The sequence below is a fragment of the Ambystoma mexicanum genome, chromosome 5q (genome assembly GCF_040938575.1).
Source record: "Ambystoma mexicanum isolate Mex_15411 chromosome 5q, UKY_AmexF1_1, whole genome shotgun sequence".
NCBI lineage: Eukaryota > Metazoa > Chordata > Amphibia > Caudata > Ambystomatidae > Ambystoma > Ambystoma mexicanum.
The window spans coordinates 38327635-38341815 of NC_090933.1; the positions used below are offsets into that span (position 1 = coordinate 38327635).

Genomic DNA, 14181 nt, shown 5'->3' on the forward strand with positions numbered 1-14181 from the left:
CACCGATTCTTCCGCCACCAAGACCATCTGGATAAAGGAGTCATGGCAGTTTCCCATTTGTGTATGCATGTCCTTTGCATTCTCCCTTGGGATTCTATCACTTCTATTTTGCTTTCTTTACAATGGCTTTTGAAGTTCACCCTCTGTACAGCTTTCTGTGCATTGTTTTGAAACGCTTCCGCTGCCTTGCCCCGCACCTTTCCCTGATCTTGTATCTCGTTCACTTCGTTCACAATCCCTTTTCCTCTTAGCTGTTCCCAATCTCCCTTGCGCCTCATCCCGTTTCCGTTCCTTTATCCTGCTCGCACCAAAAATGTGCACTCTCTCGCTCTTTCTTTACTTTCTCCATCTTCCTTGCCCCTCTTTAAAGTCGGTCTTAAAATCCATCTTCTTTCTAATTGAGCTATTTGTTTGATTGTTTGACATATTTTTACTCTCTGTACAGTTTGTTGTGAAGCGTCAAGCGCTATACAAAATATAATAAATAAAAATACAAATATGAAAGACATCTAACTCTAGCAGTCCGTGCTTATCTGTTAAATAGGCCTAGTGCCTCAACAGCGTCAAAGTTCCAGCTGAGTACCTGCGATGGCTGCTGAAAGTCTTAAAGGTTTGCCTGCGCAAACCAATAGGTTGTTAAAAGATGTAGTTTAAAAGCACCTTTGGATTGAACCTGTAAGTAGAACTTGTAAGTAAGAAGTTTGGGTTATACAATCCCACCCCAATAGGGGTCACCCAGGCCAGGGAACTGATGAAAGGGATTTGGCTCCACTGATGACAGCCAGACAAGAGAGTGTTAGGGAGTGTACTTTGCAGCCATACAATTGCTATGGCAGGATAGGCGACACCACTGACAGAATACCAGTTTCTCCAGCATTGGATCTTTCATGGATTCACATGCTTAGAATATTCCCTGTCGTCAGGCTGGGAACCCTCGGTCTTTTTTAAAAAGCATTTTCCTTAGGAAAACTTCGACACTTTAGTGTCCTATCAACGTCCTTTTGGGGCGTTTACGCACCACCCAATAGGACGTAGAGTATAAATAGACCCGCCCCTGCGGCTTCTCCTCAGATTTCAACCGTCTTAAAAGTGTCGGGATCACCTTGTGCTTTCTACACTTTTGTGTGTTGTAGTCATTTCTTTCCCAATGTCGGGGAAAGCGTTGTTTCGCCCTTGCGCTACGTGCAGAATGAAAAAGGTTTATGAAGGGGATGGGCACATGGACTGCGTCTATTGCCTCTACCCTCATCACTCCGCTCATACCTGTGACATCTGCAAGGGCTTCTCACAGAAAACGTTGAAGGACCGCAATCGGCGCCTGATATCGTGGCTGAACAAGGGGGCCTACCCTTCATCTGAGGTCAGATCTGTGCGCAGTCTAGCATCTGAGAGACCTTCCCCCGCAGTTCCTCGCCGGTTGGTGTCGGCTGAACCTCCGGCAAAGAAGTCACGGCCTACAGAAAAGAGTCGCCCCTTTACGGAGAAACATCTGACAAAAGGGGCTCCTTCCTCGTCTAATCATGGTCAATCTGACCAGTCCTGAAGGCCTGAGAAATCTTCTTCTACTTCTTTGAAAAAGGACAAAAGGGGCTCTTCGAAACGCTCCTCGTCAGGAGACCATCATAGGTCTTCCTCGAGTAGAGAATCTTTGAAGCACCTGTCCAGAGATTTGAAAAAGGCGGGATTGCCTGACAAATCTGCATCACAACTGCCAGCGCCGTCAACGGGAGTCACGTCGTCGACGGCTTCACTGCCGGCTGCAGTGCCTATTTCTACCGTGGTGTCATCAGCTCCGGTGACGACGATCGATGAGGTCCCCAGGTTTTTGTCGTCGACAGCCGATATACCAGGGTCTTGCCAGCCTTCGCCGTATGACGCCATTCTGCCGGACACCTTATTACAGCAGGAGTCCGTCCTTTTCGGTGTCGTCGATGGAGGAGGAGCGTGAGACTGTGGCTAACCCAACAAGTCTTGGCTTACAGTGCGTTGGCCCTTCGACAACGACTGGAATACAGAATGTTCTACCTGCGTCCCCTCTGCTGAACCCGCAGTCGGTGCTGTCTCTGTAGGTGTTATCTACACTACAGTTCCTATTAAGTCAGCTGGATGCAAGACTGCCTCCCATGGGTACTCCTCCGATAACACCTATCGTCGACGTGGCAGTTGCCGGCTTCCCGGTCGATGAGCGCAGAACCTCCTCGTTCCCACCCGGAGGATGGTGGGCTGCAGGACTCTGATTCCGACCAGGGACCTAGGGACGCCATGTCTGAAATATCATCGGAATCAAGAGACCCGACGTGGGAGTCTGATGTGAAATAGAGGCTCCTAGGAGTCCGGTGAAACCGTCTCCCCTGGATGACATTGGGGCTTTTCATACCATGATGGCAAAAGCCTGTGTCGAGTTTGGTCTGACCCCAGAGAAAGAACGAAAATAATGTTTCTTATTTGACCACATGGGAAAGAGAAGAAAGGCGGTTTTCTCCGTTCCGATCCTGGACCATGTTTGGCAAGAAGGCTTGCGTACCATGCGTCATCCATTTTCAGAGCCTGCAGTTAAGGGCAGGTTAGAGAAAAAATGTAAGGCCCCGGACTCTACGCCAAAGTGTTTGGTTGCTCAACCTACCCCTGAATCAGTGGTGTCAGCGCCGGCTAGCAGGAAAGCCAGAACACAGCACAAGTGCACAACACCTCCTGACAGTGAAGCTAGAAAGCAAGATGCCTTCGGAAAGAAAGTTTTAACAGTGGGGGGGCGACAACAGCTAAGGCCGCTAACTCGTTGGCGATTATGGCACGCTACGACCGCGAAATGTGGCATTGCCTGGCCCCCATCTTAGAACATCTACCCAAAGAACACCGAAAGGCAGCCATGCTACTGGTGCGTGAAGGTGAGGGGCATCAAATCAAAGCATTAACATCGCTGTAGATTTAGTGGAATCGGGGGTTCAGCAGGAGGTTGTACTTAAGCTGCAGAAAGGAGCTATAGAATTGGTTCCAGTGGTCAAGAGAGGTCAAGGGGTTTACTCTCGTTACTTCGTGGTCAAAAAACCCAACAGCAAGTGGCGACCCATTGTGGACTTTCGGGCCCTGAACAAGACTCTGCAACGCCTGGAGTTCAAGATGCTCACACTTCAGGAAGTCATCCGGTCGGTGCAGCCAGGATAATTTCTGGCATCGTTGGATTTGCAGGATGCATATTTCCACATACCTATGCGTCGACGACAGAGAAAAGTCCTGCAGTTGGTGGTGGGTCAGAATCATTACCAATTCCAAGTGCTCCCGTTCGGTCTAAAATAGTCTCCCAGGACGTTTATTAAATGTTTGGCGCTGGTGGCGGCGTGGCTCTGACGAGAATGTCATCACATCTACCCTTACCTGGACGACTGGCTGGTACAGGGCTCGTCTCCGGCGGTGACGCAGGCAAGTCTCGACGTTACCATGCAGCTGTTGCAACGATTGGGCTTCGCGGTCAACTTCGAAAAGTCATTTCTGTCGAAAGAATTCAAAAACTCAAGCAGAAAGCGGCAGAGTGGGGAGTCGGAACGAGAGTGTCGGTCAGAAAGTACATGTCGCTGCAGGGAGCCATGGCGTCATGTATTCAGTTGGTGAAGGACTGTCGTCTCTTAATGAGGCTAGTGCAAGAATTTCTGGTGGACCGGTGGGCTCAAAGTCACGGATTATGGTCCGACAAGGTGGTGGTCAACAGCAACTTACAGGAAGCTCTTCGATGGTGGCAACTCTCGGACAATCTGACTCGAGGAGTGTCGTTACTGGAGCTGGAATTTCAAGCTACAATTGTGACAGATGCCTCTCAAACAGAGTGGGGAGCGCATCTGGGGTCCTTTCAAGGTCGGTCTCCAGTCGAATCGAGTCTTCACATCAATGTGCTGGATCTGAGAGTGGTTCATTGGGCTCTAAAATTGTTTTTGCTGCGCATACGAGACTCTGTCATGAGTGTGTTGACGGACAATACAACCACAATGTTTTACCTCAGGAAGCAGGGGGGCACACATTCCAGAACGCTCTCGGGAGAGGCTCGGGAACTATGGCATTAGGCCCTCAAACGAGACATCAAAATTGTGGAGTTTCATCTGCCAGTGGTGATGAACGTACAGGCAGACTCTTTCAGCAGAGAAATGAACTGACTCCACGAGTGGCAGCTGAAGGATCAGCAGGTGTCGAGCATTTTCAGGAAATGGGGATGTCCTTCACTGGATCTCTTCGCCACCGGAGAGAACAGAAAGTGCAAGCAGTTTGCGAGCAGATGGCCTCAGCCAAATTCGCTGGGGGATACGTTCTCGTTCCCGTGGACGGGCAGGTTCAGGTATGCATTCCCTCCATTTCCACTTGTTCGGCGGACCCTCCAGTGGATTCAGAAATACCCATACCGTGTGATTCTGGTGGCTTCGTACTGGGCCAGGCAGCCATGGTTCTCAGACCTACTCCATCTATCCATACAGAACCAGTGCGGTTGCAAGTGACGTCGGACCTTCTGTTTCAGGACAAGGGTGCAGTTTGGCACCACGACCCAGGCTCTCTCAGCCTGACGGCGTGGCTCCTGACTTCTCAGAGTTTGGCCTACTGAACGTTACTAGTGACTGTCGCCGCATTTTGGAGGCGGCTAGAGCTCCGTCCACTAATGTCTCCTATGCATGCAAATGGAAAAGGTTTTGTGTGTGGTGTAAGGGTCGTCCTGGAATAGACCCTTTAAACATTTCATCGGAGCAAATTCTGCCCTACTTATTGCACTTGGCAAATAAAGGTTTGGCGTTCTCATCCATAAAAGTACACCTGGCGGCCATTTCTAGATTCACTCGGAAGAGACATGCTATCCTTCTGTTCAGTGATCGTCTGGTTAAACATTTTCTAAGAGGATTGTTTCTGACTTTTCCTCCTGCCAAGAAATTCCCTCCGGGTTGGAGCCTCAATCTGGTGCTGTCGGGTCTCATGAAAGCCCTGTTCGAACCTATGTCGTCGACACCCCTCCAGTTCTTGTTGTGGAAAGTGGCATTTTTAGTGGCCATTACTTCGGCTAGAAGAATATCGGAGATGCAGGCCTTAGTGATTGATCCTCCGTACTTACGTTTCTTCAAAGACAAAATGGTGTTAGCTACTAACCTACACTTTATTCCAAAGGTGCCAACTACTTTTCATAAACTCTCTTCTATTGTGCTGCCATCATTCTTCGCTTCTGCTTCCTCATCGGCAGAAAAGGCACTGCATACGTTGGACGTAAAAAGAGCATTGAAATTTTATCTGAATCGTACTCAGGAATTCAGACGTTCAAGACAACTGTTTGTGGCTTATGGACTCTGTCAAGGGAACAGCAATCTCCAAACAAGGTCTATCTCGCTGGTTCTCATCAGCTATTTCCTTCTGTCACTCTAAGGTGGGAAAGCCTTTGGAGAGGCGCCCGAAGGTGCACTCGACGAGATCCACTGCATCATCGGCGGCATTATGGTCGGGGATTCCGCTGGTGGACATCTGTCAGGCGGTCTCCTTGTAGGTGCTGCATACATTTACTCGGCATTATTGCCTGGAGCAGCAGCATGGTGCAGATGTACAAATGGGACGTGCAGTCCTGCAACGACTGTTTCAGTAAGATAAGCCCCCACACCGTGGGGTATCTGTTTCAATGTTACAACGGCTAATGTTTTGTTTCTGCTCGTATTTGTTGCGTTCCTAATGTATTGGTTTGCATTACACGCCACCCTGTATGATGAATACTGATAAGTAATCTATTCTAAGCATGTGAATCCATGAAAGATCCAATGCTGGCGAAGGGAGTAGTTTCTTACCTGTAACTCCATTTCTCCAGCGTTGGTATCTTTCATGGATTCACATGCGCCCTCTGGCCTCACCTGCATGCAAACCTGGTTGGTGCCTCTACTAAGGAGGTTAAAATCTGAGGAGAAGCCGCAGGGGCGGGTCTATTTATACCCTACGTCCTATTGGGTGGTGCGTAAGAGCCCCAGACCGACGTCGATAGGACACTAAAGTGTCGAAGTTTCCCTAAGGAAAACGATTTTTAAAAAAGACTGAGGGTTCCCAGCCTGACGTCGGGGAATATTCTAAGCATGTGAATCCATGAAAGATACCAACGCTGGAGAAATGGAGTTACAGGTAAGAAACTACTCCCTTCTGGTGCAGATTGTGGGACTGGTTGGTACCACCAGTCCAAGGGTGGAAGTACTGACAAGGGTATCAAGCAGCAGGGCTTCACTGGAACGGCTCTGGCAATGTTGGCTGTCCTTAGCAGTAGTCTAAAGAGGCTTCAGCGTGTGCGCCTCTTTTTCAGAAACTTGGCTCCAGTGATCGAATGAAAAACGAGTGTAGGGCTCCTCTTATCTAAAATGTGGGCCGGGGGCTCCCCTAGACCCCAGTGTTACGGATTTGCATCATTCAAACCAGTAAGGGCACTCCAATCATGGACAGCCACAACAATTCCACATCTGCCCAGCAACAGAGACTTTCTGGCAAAAATGTATATTTTAACTACACATTCCCAAACCCAGTACTGGCCAGTTAATCCACAAAAAGGCACTTGCATGGGCATTACATTACTTTTGATGAATCCTGCAGCCCATCACCAAATAATCCAATTGGGAAACCAGACAGCAAAGGTAGAGACAAGGATTATTTCCATTCAGCTGTACAGATATGGACAGAAAATCTGGTATGATATCCCCATCCCAAAAATGTGTTCCCCCTGAGCACGGCAACCTCTGGATTTTTATTATGTTTTACACAATGAGTCTTGTACTGTAAAGTCATTGTGATACTTTTAGTTGTTTACATTAACAATGCACTTCCTAAAGTTACATTTTCCGACCTTGGTGAGCATAGCTTTACAGCAACATTTGAGACCTACACCCAGATTATATTGCCCACCACCTTAAGCAGATCATTCCATTCTAGCTAATATAGCCTGATCTTACATCTAATGTCCACATGACTCTCGTTGCGGTACTCTGGAGGGTGGACAGCCTTCAATGATGACATTGTACTGGGAAACAGGGCATAGCTGAGTCCTGGACAGAGGCTGATGTAGAGGCTGATATAACATACTTATGGGCATTTGTGTGTGCCAACTTTGGTGAGTTGGAGGAACTCCTCACACTTCCTTAAGAGGGTAAGGGGGGTGAGCCACTAGGGAGTGGGTTGACTAGGCCACTACCCAATGAGTCATTCAGATGGTGACCAAAGCGGAATCCTGCTAGCTTGCCACCTTCACAGAGACTTCGTATTCCATTGTCAAGAATAACATGTGGCAGCCTGAAACCTGGTTCTACAACTCCCAGAATTAACCACTAGGGAGCACACAAGCCCTCAAACCAAAATATGGAATCAGGAAGAGGGGTGCTCCCTTACCATACACTCCCTGGGTGGGCGGGAGATACAACGCCCAGCAGCAGAGATATAACAAAACCCAGCAAGATGGTACGTGGGAGGTAATGCAGCAGGAGCAAGGTACAGGTCATGTGACCTTGATTCCCACATCCTTGCCAACCACTACCAGCGCTCCTGTCTCCTTTGCCACATCTAGACGAGCTTTATCAATACTGCTCTCGCAGTTTGAGGCCACAGTAAGGAAGGCATGGAATCATACAGTAAGATAGACACAAGTGACCACAGTTCAAGGGTGATTATTCAACTTCAATTGGGTTTGAAAACCGCCTATCTAATCCTAAAACTAAAGATGGGAGCAAGCTACGAACACCAAATAATAATAATGCAGTCCTAGTGTTGTCTTGTCAAAATAAAAGGGCCTATGCCAATAAACCAATTCCAATCCTTGCGTCTAAATACAAATGGTGTGGGAAACAATGTTATACAAAAGAAAACTGTTCAAGAAAAGATATGTCAGGATAGCCGTTAGCTTTCCTTCCCCACGTTTTCAGCACAGCAAAAGTCGGCACACTCGAGCCTAGCACATACTTTGGCTTTTGTAGCATAAGGATGCAGTTCAAAATCTCAGTATCAGCACCTTCTGTGCCAAAGTCTCTTTGCCATTCAAAGGGCCTCATCACGAGTTGGGCTGTAGCCCTTAAATGCGGTGGTAACGGTATTACAGCCGCATTTAAGGGCTGGCCCTATCACGAGTTGGCTGCTAAATGGGCTGTTTTACCTCCAGCCTTTCTCTGGAGGTGAAAATCCCCTGTTTTCAGCTGTATTACCGCTGGCTGTGTTAGCCTGCATAATTAGCGCTGAAAATGCCCCATTGAATCCAATGGACCCAATGGGGAATGGGGATTTACCGTTAACACCCAACTCGTGATCCGGCGGTAATACAGCCGGACCGGTCGGTGCTAGGGCTATTACAGTCGGCGGTATTACAGCCGGGAATACAGCCCAACTCGTGATGAGGCCCAGAGTCTCTTATTTCAGATGGCCTTATGCAACAAACAAACATTCAAAGTTCCTTTCTTCTCAGGATTCTTATATGCACAACTTCTCTGGTGATTCACTATTCACCCCAGGTCCCACTCCCCCTGGCTCAGACCCACTTTAACACAAAACTTTCAATTGGTCTCCCTCTGCCTGGCTCGGACTAAATTGATCTCATTTTCCAAACTTTCTTTATTGTATCAAAATTGAAGACTTTAGACTGTGCAGGATTTTATCCGGACCCGTCTCAGGACCACTTAGATTCACAATTTTTTGTTCTCTTCTTAATACAACCCTTTAAATTTCACTTCTGCCTCTTCTCAGCTGGATACCTTACAGAGACCTTTAATTGTATGTTATCTGGCTTTTCAAAGTTCAAAGACTCATCTGCAGTTCAACTTTACTTCCATCTTTTATCACACGCGTTTTAACAATGTTCATTCCAGCGCTCACCATGCAATGTTGCTGCTTGAAACCTTGGCTTCAACACAGACCGGTCCTGTATCGGTCTCCCCAACTCGCCGGATGTGTTGATTTCACTGACGCTGCTTTGTTCTTGGAGCCAAGATTGGTACCACTGTGGCAGCTGCTTCTCCCCGCCTTGATTAGTTATGCGGGAGGGCCGTGGGTATCTCCGACACACAATACAGGATTCTTTAGGCTGTTTTCCTAGTCTTATGCTTTCTAATCTCAAGGGCTCTTGAAAGTAACAGTTTCTTGTCGGAAAGGACAAGGGAACATCTCCCCTCCTGTTTTGCCGTCTTTCTTCTCTTGTTCAGCTGCTGTCTCTAAACTGCTGTTTCCTCGTGTGCTTTGCCTCGCTTAGAGTGTGCTTTTGTGCTCCGCCTTTTATCCTTGTGGGGAAGCTCAATGGAAGTCAGGTGTGGGAGTCAGTCAGTAATTGCCTGACCTCGCCCGACCATTGTCTTGGGACACGTCGGGTATACTGCTCGGGTGTTAGTCTGTTTTCTCCACGAGCGGGCTGTCCATGGGAATGTGTTTGTGTAGGAAACAGGGTGTGGGGGTAGAATTCCTACGTATCCTACCTCATAGGTTGGGGTAAAGGTGTTATAGGGAAGGGGATAACGCATCTCGCCATCCGGTGTCCCATTCCCACTCTCTGAAGACCTCTCTCCCAGGTGACCCTCCCACACTGGTCTTCCCCCAGGGGCTGGATCTAAAGGCGATGGCCGTGCCCAGGCCACCTGAGAGAGAGAGATCCACAGGGACTAGCGGGTGAGACACCTTCTGGTTCCTCACACCACTTACCACCACTTGCAGCATCAAGGGCGAAGTGCAGGTGAAACTTCAAGCTTTTGTGGATTACAACCCGTGCTCTGGCCTTCTCAGCCATACTTACCTCTGGCTTTATCAGAGGTTTTGGTCACCTGACCCTACTTCATGCCGCGTTGCGACCACCACCAGTGCTCTGGGCTCTTCGTCCATGCCCATCTCATGATTTATAACAGTCTCCCCTAGGCGTCTTCAGCAAAGGAAGGACGAATACAAGTACACCAACTGATGGTGCCTGTTCAGGCATGGGAGGGCTAAGGTTCATACACCTTGTTTTCTCCTCACAAAGTCATCGCCGTGTGTCTCCTAACACCCCAGCCCATCCCAACACTGTCAAGGTACCACCTGGCCAAACGCTTGCAACTCCAATGGTTATCCAACCCGGCTAACCTCCTCCAAGTACATCATCACCCTGCACCCTCTCTACACTTACGCACCCACATGCTGATCAATACACAATCAGATATCGCACATGTGCCAGATATCTCATATATCATCACCTACCATAAACTCGATGTGATCATCACCAAAACCTGGCCCATGCCAACCTCCTCCCATATCTTCCATTTTCTTGTACCACCCGATTATAGCATTCAACATACATTCTGATCAGGGGAGTCGGCAGGGCTTGGCCTTCATCCACAAAAGTTACTGGTAATGTTCATTTTATACCCAGCCACCCCTTAACACAATGGAAACCATTGCATGCAAATTCCACCCTCAGACAAAGACTCGGCCACCTTCCACCTCATCTACAGACCACCTTTCAGCTATGATACCTTTTGAGATGAAATCACAGACTTAATCTTGACAGGCTCAATGTTGCACGTGAATCACATCTTTCTCTGCGACTTCAATCTCCCCAGCTCACACCCTACCAAGAATACCCATGAGGCACTCTTATCCCTAACTTAATTGCTAGGGGTGAGTCAGCATGTGCTCTCCCCCACTGGTGTAAAGCAGAACACACTAAACATATTCCTCCCCTTCACCTCCCAACTAAACTTTGCTAACCCCACCAGTCTCAATTAGTTGAATAATGCAAACATCCCCTTATCCCAAACTTGCAGCATAAAAAGGCCAGGATATATACGACCTAAGGTTGCACACTGATGATTCAAAAAATTAGCAGAACACACCAGGGAAGAAAGATGATCTAGCTTCCCTTGCTCAGAGAAGATTTCCTCCCTTTTGGACTGTTTTGCCAAACCTCAAAGGAGATGACCGACACCTATTCACTGTGACAGGTTCATTAGACCCTGCTCACCAGAGAGGCCTATCAGAATGGAAGCCTGAGCTAGACCTACACCAGAAGGGGGAAGTGGCAGTTGGGAGAGCCCCAGTACCTGTCCCTTCTTATAGTGTCAGTATTTATTTATTTGAATTTGTAGAGGGCCCACTGCCCAGGGGCATCGTGGCGCTGTTAAGGAGGCTTTCTTGGTTACATAAGTGCATTTGAAGGCATACAAAGATGTTGCTTCGTGAAGCTTGAAAAGTGCATGAGATAGAGTACATGGTTATAGGGGCCGACTGTATGGTACAAACACATCTTTCATGGTAGCATCATATAGTTTACGTTGTCAAGTAGGTGGGCGAAAGCATGGTGCCTGCCATATCTTGTATGGTGGCAGCTACAGGCAAGTGCGTGGTCATAATAGTGAACATATACAAGGTGTCAGCTATAAGTTGCATCGTGGCAGAGACTCATATATGTAAATGTGTAATCAAGGGTAAGTGTGTGGTGCCAGGCATAATAGTACAGAGAAGACATGTCACGCAGGTATGCACGGAGGAGATTAACACAGAATAGCATGGGGCCAGCCGCCAGATGCAGAATGGCAAGTGCATGCTACTAGATTGCTTAAAATCTGCGGGCAATGGCGCGCTACAGGTCTCGGGTAATATGGGCAGCCACACATACTTACTGGGTAAAGGCGAGGTGGGTTAGCATACTGATTTTGCAGAGTATAGGATTCTTGATCCAATTTTTGGGACTTTAATCCTCTGACACTTTTTCTCATATTTCTCTTTCTTTCTCTAGTGTCTTCATTGAAACTATGAAGATGCTTATGTTTTATATTGTTTAGTGGTGGTTTTGGGTGGGGGGGCCAGTGACCATATTGCATTCACAAACTTTTCTGGTTGACATTGCTCTTGGGTCATCTGCTCTAATATGTATAATTTTTTATTTAGGTTTTTCCCATCTTGGCCATATTTCATCAACCTTACTTTCCCCTTTATTCCTATCAGCTCTTGGTTATGAATTAGCTTAGTAAATACCGGGCCGTCTGTGAATGAGAGTTCCAATCTCGATTGGTCACTCCCTTCTTCATGTTTTACTCTTAATTCTGATTTGCGGGTGAATAATCCCTCATTGACTACTGAGGCCGAGTTGCCTCTGTGCCATGTCATGCAGGGTTCTTCCTCCTCTTGATTAGTATTATTTAGCATTTTGAAGTCCTATGCCTTTGTGAACTCCAACCAAGCCCTCCCTTTATTGGAGGGTATATACTTCGAGGGGATTGGGTCCTCCGACGTATTCCATATCTATGACAGGCAATTTCCACAGCTGTGCTGCTTCAGAAAATCTTTGGCGTATGCGTCCTGCGTCAATGACGTCGATGCGCCGTCCCCGAGGACCTCCTCCGACGGCCGACGTCACCCAATGTGATAAGTAGGACGCACGATGCCCATAGCCTCAGTTCTGTTTTTTCCGCGAACGTGTTCGCTTTGTGAATCTCGGTACGCCTCGACTCGTTGGAGTTTGCTGTTTTCTATTCTCGGTTCGTTGAACCTGTTCGGTTTGTTGTGAAGACCTGCTCGTGGCGATGTCTTTCTTATCTTCAACCCCGTGTCCGGGCTTCAAGAACTGCGGGGACTGTGGGTCCAAGATGTCGGTCACAGACTCGCACAACGCCTGTCTCTGGTGCCTCGGGGAGGCCCACGATACGGACGAGTGTGTCGACTGCCAGTCGCTCACGGCAAAGGCCTTGCGAGAATGCAAGAAGAAGCTGTCGGTAGGCCGGGTGTCTAAGCCCCGGAAGTCGAAGTCTGCGGGGCTTTCGACGGATGACTCGAGGGGCGACTCTCCGCGTCATCGTCGGAAGTCCAGTGGGTCTCCTTCCAGGAGTCGGTCTCGCCACTCCTCCGCCTCTTCGAGGCATTCCCGGAAGCGCCGGCATAGGTCGCCTTCCCCGTCCTCTTCCGAGGACACCGCCCGTCGGCGGGTCGCTTATCCCTCCATGCAAACGACACCAGAGGAATGGGCTTCTTTCGGGAACCAGATGCTAGCGATTCTTGAATCGCAGGGCACTGGTCCGTCCGCTCCTCCGAGTGGGGTCGGTCAGCACTGGTCGAGAGACACCGCTCGTACGCCTTCGGGCTCGGGTGGTCGGCACGGCTCGCGGGAGAGGTCCCGCTTGGACAAGGGTAGCCATTCTCGCCAATCCCGTGCCAGGTCCCGGTCCTCGACGCGCTTGAGACCGTGTGATCCTGTGCCGTCTTCAAAGAAGACATCGACGCCTGTGGCGCCGAGGTCGTCGACGATTTCTTTCGAGGCTCCACCTCCGAGGGGGTCGTCGACGCCGTCGCTGCCTAGGTTGTCGAGAGACACGCTCGGAGCTCCAGCTTCAAGGACTGTGTCGACGCCGCCGATGCTGGCGGCGCTGCAGCTGACGCCGATTTGCTCGACGTCGACACCTTTTCTGTTGATGCCGGCGCCGACTCGTTCGGCGCCCTCGACGCCTTTTCTGTCGACGCCGACTCGTTCGGCACCCTCGACGCCTTTTGAGGCGGTGGTGTCGGAGGGGCCCCCTGGCACGGGGTTTGCCGCTAGAAAGGCTATGGCTAAGGTCCGGCACTGCTTTGGTCCACAGAGGTCTTCCTCTCCCCGCCTGGAGTACATTTCAGAGGGTGATGAAGGCTCTAATGGCGGCCTGGTTGCGGTTCCGGTTCCAGATGACCTTATCTCGGGCCATAGCCAGTTTGATGACCTGAGGCAGTCGCTGCATGATGCCAGTGGACTGGACACCTCTCCGGAGGTGGAGTTTTGTCAGCCGGAGCCTGGCACTCATGCCGATTCTTCATATCGGCGCCTTATGTCTCGGGTTACCGAGTACTTGGGTTGGTCAGCTCCCGCAGGGGAGTTCGTTCAGGATGATCTCACGGACATCCTTGATCTCGGTCCACCCACTGACCCGGTTTGGCCTTTTCATATGGCTCTGCAGAGAAGAGTGGCGGCGGCTTGGACTGCTCCGGAGAGTCTCCCGGCAGTGGGCAAGTCTTTGTCGCGAAAATACCGTCCAGCCAGTAGCGACCCTTGCTACTTGTCTAGGCACCCCACCCCGGAGAGTTTGGTGGTGCAGGCGGCTACGGCCCCGGCAAAGCAGGTGTCGTATCCTACCATCCCTCTGGATACGGACGACAAACGTTTTGACGGCTGGGCGAAGAAAGTGTTTTCTTCGTGGGGTATGGCGCTTCAGGCGGCCAACTCCATATGTGCCT

At 49.5% G+C, this 14181-nt stretch overlaps 1 protein-coding gene across 6 annotated transcripts in view; it reads left to right on the forward strand.

The window, feature by feature from the left end:
• The window catches only part of EXOC3 (exocyst complex component 3), a 1019937-nt gene that overhangs the window by 873850 nt on the left and 131906 nt on the right, over positions 1 to 14181 (forward strand). The window lies entirely within an intron of this gene.